This window comes from Babylonia areolata, chromosome 13 (assembly GCF_041734735.1).
Source record: "Babylonia areolata isolate BAREFJ2019XMU chromosome 13, ASM4173473v1, whole genome shotgun sequence".
NCBI lineage: Eukaryota > Metazoa > Mollusca > Gastropoda > Neogastropoda > Buccinidae > Babylonia > Babylonia areolata.
The window spans coordinates 21,559,349-21,564,348 of record NC_134888.1 but is presented as its reverse complement, the minus strand read 5'-3'; the positions used below and the strand labels follow the sequence as shown (position 1 = coordinate 21,564,348).

The 5,000-nt window shown below is 46.5% G+C and overlaps 1 protein-coding gene across 1 annotated transcript in view; it reads right to left on the bottom strand.

The window, feature by feature from the left end:
• The window catches only part of LOC143289139 (uncharacterized), a 215,185-nt gene that overhangs the window by 162,565 nt on the left and 47,620 nt on the right, over nt 1–5,000 (bottom strand). The window contains exon 2 of the mRNA XM_076598023.1: nt 570–839. The gene's annotated coding sequence lies outside the window, so the exon portion shown is untranslated. The remainder of the gene's footprint in view (nt 1–569; nt 840–5,000) is intronic.

Below are 5,000 nucleotides of genomic sequence, written 5' to 3'. Positions count from 1 at the left end.
CAAAAACACCCACCCCACGTTTTTTTGGTTTGTTTCGCTCTTGATTTTTTCATTTTAATCAGCCTGCGCTGTTTGTCTGCATGACGGTCTGTCTAGATCTGTCTCTGCCTAGGGTCTGTCTCTCCCTCGGTCTGTCTCTTTGCCTTTCAGTCCACGTCATTAGTTCCCCCCCCCCCACACCCCCACACACACCCGACCCCCACCCCTAACCTACCACCCCTCTACATACACAAAGCAATTGACAATGAATAAGGCGAAGAAGGATAGACTGGTAAGGTTCTGTAACAGGACTGAGGCAACCAACATTGATTTTGTGCTGTTTGTTTATTTGTTGTTGTTTGAATAAGGCGAAGGGTAAACTCTAACAGAAGTGTGCAACCAACAACTTTTTTTCTGGAGGGGGGGGGGGGGGGGGGGGGGTTGTGTGTGTCTGTTTATTTGCTGTTGTTGTTGTTGTTGTTGCTTTCTTTGCCCCCCCCAAGCACACATATTCAGTTACGTTTTCTCGAACAAAGTCAATCTGTAACTAAACTAAACTAAAATAAATAAATAAATAAATAAAAACTGACCATGAGAAGATTGGCTGCACATCGCGTGCGGTGTTCACATAACAGCGTAGCGCAGTCAGTCTTTTCCCACGCACACTGGATAGGGCAGCTTTAGTCGTCGTCGTCTTTGCTGTCGTTGTTGTTGTCGTTGTTGTTGTTGTTGCTGTTGCTGTGTCTGGTGGCCGTTCTCTGGTGGTAGTTTATATAAACTGGTAAATCCCCTCTGCCTTTTTTTTTCCCCCCCCCTTCTTTTCTTCTTTTTTTTTTTTTGTTATCTATTTACGGGGAAACCTGCACACAGAGATTCTCTCTCTCTATATATATATATATGACGACGATCAATTAATACATAAAAGAAATGAAGGAACAAATTAAAGAAAGAATGAATTCATGAACAAAACGATGAATGAATGGATGAATGCATGTATAATATATATATATATATATATATATATATATATATATATCACTACATATGCTGCGGAAACATCTCTCTCATGTTCAACAAACACAGACACCACACCACACTCGACATAAACAACAACAAAAAAAGTGTGTTCTTCTTTTCTTCTTTTGGACATGCATCACCTGTTTTATATATATATCATTTTCTTCCCAACCTTAAACCAGTCTTTCCCCTATCGACTCCCAACTTTTTTCTTCTTTTTTTTTCTCTCCCCCTTCTTCTTCTTCTTCCCCCCCCCCCCCCCACCCCCCCACCCCCACATGTCTGCTTAAACTGTTTCCTCTTTCTTCTTCGCGCAACAGTTCGCTTCTATTTCTCGCACCCCCCCCCCCCCCCCCCCCCCTCCACGCTCTCCCTGCCCCCCCCCCCCCCCCCCCCCCCTCTCCCGACCTCTTTTTTTTTTTAATTTATTTTTTTTTAGTCACGGTTTAATTATATCCCCCCCCCCCCAAAAAAAAAAACAACAACAACAAAACAACCACCCAGCATGTGGCCATTCACGTTCCTCTCCCCATTGTAGAGGCTTCAAACGGGGGGGAAGACGGGCTGTCAGCAATTTGTGGGATACCCTCTGGTATACCGGCTGGCGGAAAGCAGGTCTCTCTCTCTCTCTCTCTCTCCCTCCCCCCTGCCCCCAGCCCATCCCCCCCCCCTCCTCCCACCTCTTCCCCGACATTCTTCCTACTGACACTGAGCTTTTCTTTTTTCTTTTCTTTTTTTTTTTTTTTTGGAAATATATATATAATTATATTAAAATATGTTTGCTGCACACAACGCTTCCTACCTTCACCTTTCACAAACTGAACTGAATTCAGTCCCTCTCTTCCAACAAACAAACATGTATACATGTACGTGTACACTCTCACCCCCTTCTCCTCTCTCCCTCTCTCTTGTTTCTCTGTCTGGCTGTCTCTCTCTCTCTCTCTCTCTCTGTGTCTCTCTCTCTCACACGGACTCTTCTTTCTCTATGTCCGTCCTTCCGGTCCTTCTTTCCCCCCCTCCTCCCCCCCTCTCCACCACCCCCTTTACTTTCTCCTTACCTCCCCCCCCCACCCCCCGCCTCTCTCTCTCTCTCTCTCTCCCCCCTCTCTCTCTCAACCTTGAATCATTTAACCGGTGTTTTTTTGTGTGTTTTTGGGTTGGGGTTTTTCCTTTCTTTTTTTTTTTCGGGGGGGGGGGGGGGGGGGGGGGGGTGCGGGGGGCGGCGAGAGGGGGGGGGGTGTTTGTTTTCTGTTGTTTTGTTGTTGTTTTTCCTCCCCGCCAGACTGAGAGCTGAGCATTTCAATGTACAAAATGAATAACGAATGTGGTGCACACACCGTTTCGCGATCTGATCTCTCTCTCACTGCACTGCTCGCTAACGATGTTTTATTCAGATTAAGGCCAAAGCCCCTTACTGAAGGGGGGGTCATACAAGAAAATAAATAAAGGAAAATGACTTGACACGATAAACCAACACCACAAATCAATCAAAAGTAGCTAATACAATACTCAACAACATTCACAAAATAACAATTCGAAGTCTCTTCCATGCCTCATATAAGTATATATGGCCAAGTTTTGTTGGGTACGCTCATGTTTTGACGTTATCGTTATCGTTATGACTGCACTGTTCCTTATTCTTCTCACCCAACATACCCCCGACATGGAAACTGGATGTGTGAAACAGCTCGGGGGGTGGGGGGGGTGGGGGGGGGGAGTGGAGGGGGTGGAGGGGTGGTGGTGGTGGTGGTGGTGGTTGAGTTGGTGGTTTTTAGTGATGTCAACTGTGTAGAGTACAATGTATAAAACGGGGTGGGAAAGTACCCCCAGCTAATAAGATAGGAGAAGAGAAAGAGGAAAATACCAACAAAAAAAAGAAAGAAAAAAAAAGTGGGTGGTGGATTAACTAAACAACACTACAGTGTGACGTAATGGGGGGTGGGTGGGTATTTACATGGGTAGGGTTAGGGGTAGCGGCAGGGGGGTGGGGGAGTGGGTATTTACATGGGTAGGGTTGGGGTAGTGGCTGAGGGGTGAGGGAGTGGGTATTTACATGGGTTGGGTTGGGGTAGTGGCTGAGGGGTGAGGGAGTGGGTATTTACATGGGTTGGGTTGGGGTAGCGGCTAGGGGGTGGGGGAGTGGGTATTTACATGGGTAGGGTTGGGGTAGTGGCTGGGGGTGGGGTGGGGGAGTGGGTATTTACATGGGTAGGGTTGGGGTAGCGGCTGGGGGGGTGGGGGAGTGGGTATTTACATGGGTAGGGTTGGGGTAGTGGATAGGGGGGGGGGGGGGGGGAAACGAGACATGTTTTGTTGTTACTGGTGGTGCTAATGTTTTTGCTGGCTCTTGTGTGTGCGTGTGTGTGTGTTATGGAGAGAGAGAGAGAGAGAGAGAGAGAGTGTGTGTGTGTGTTGTGTATACATGTGTTCATGTGTGTGTATGTGTTTGTGTGCGTGCGTACGTGCGAGTGTGTGTGTGTGTGTGTGTGTGTGTGTGTGTGTGTGTGTGTGTGTGTGTGTGTGTGTGTGTGTGTGTGTGTGTGTGTTCTAAGTCAGACAGACAAGGAGAAGACAAAAGGACAAATATTTGGCACTGATTGTTGGGGTTTTCCACAAAGCGATTTTTCCTCTGTTATTGTGCGTGCGTGCGTGCGTGCGTGTGTGTATGTGTGTGTGTGTGTGTGTGTGTGCGAGTGTGTGAGTGTGGCGTGTGTGTCACTGTCTGTGTGAGAAAGAAAGAGAGAGTCATGTGTGTGTGTGTGTGTGTGTGTGTGATTGTAGTGTGTATGAGCGTATGTGGGCGTCGCGCGTGTGTGTGTGTGTGTGCATGTGTACGTGAGCGTGAGTGTGTGCGCGTGCATGCGTGTATTCATGAGTGTGTGTATGTGCGTGTGTGTGCGCGCGCGCGTGTGTGTGTACATGTGTGAATGCGTGCGTGCGTGCGTGCGTGCGCGTGGGTGACCTTACAGTTCTGGCACGGTGTGTGTGTGTAGGTCACGCCACAAGTCACGTGTCATGAGGTCATGCAGGAGCTCCCTTGGATCAGCTCCCAGCAGGGGTGTGGGGGAGAGGGGGAGAGGAAGGGGTGGCAGGTAATGCAGTGCTCGCGTCCTCTCTATTCACAGGGCACTGGGGACTATCAGTACAATCCACTGAGCTGAATATTGAGCACGCTGGTTCGAATCACGGCTCAGCCGCCGAATATTTTCTCCCCCTCCACTAGGCCTTGAGTCGTGGTCTGGACGCTAGTCAATTCGGATGAGACGATAAACCGAGGTCCCGTGTGCAGCATGCACTTAGCGCACGTAAAAGAACCCACGGCAACAAAAGGGTTGTTCCTGGCAAAATTCTGTAGAAAAATCCACTTCGATAGGAAAAACAACAAAAAAAACTGCACGCAGGAAAAAATACAAAAAAAATGGGTGGCGCTGTTGTGTAGCGACGCGCTCTCCCTGGGGAGAGCAGCCCGAATTTCACACAGAGAAATCTGTTGTGATAAAAAGAGAAATACAAATACAAATACAAAAATCCTGCCCCATCCCATCTGTCTGTCTCTCCTGTTCTGCATTCAATACTACTAATAAAATATCTTTTAACTAACAGAAAATAAAAAACATCCTCCCCAAGATGACACCAGCAGACCGCGAATTCACACATTTATATATATATACATTTATAATTTCTTCTACCGGAAATAAGGCTTCTTAGTTTTCTTTTAAAATACATGTTATAATTTCTCTTACTGTGCTATAAATAAAACAAGTTGTTCAGCTTTTATCACTTTTATATTTCAATCAATCTTTCCATACATGTTATAATTTCTCTTACTGTGCTATAAATAAAACAAGTTGTTCAGCTTTTATCACTTTTATATTTCAATTCAATCTTTCCACTTTCAAGTTAAAATTTTGCAATGTTCAAACATTGGCCAAGAGACTGCAGTTGTGAGTGACGAGCCTTTGAATGCACACGTAATTTCCAATCGGATTAATAAAGATGTGTTG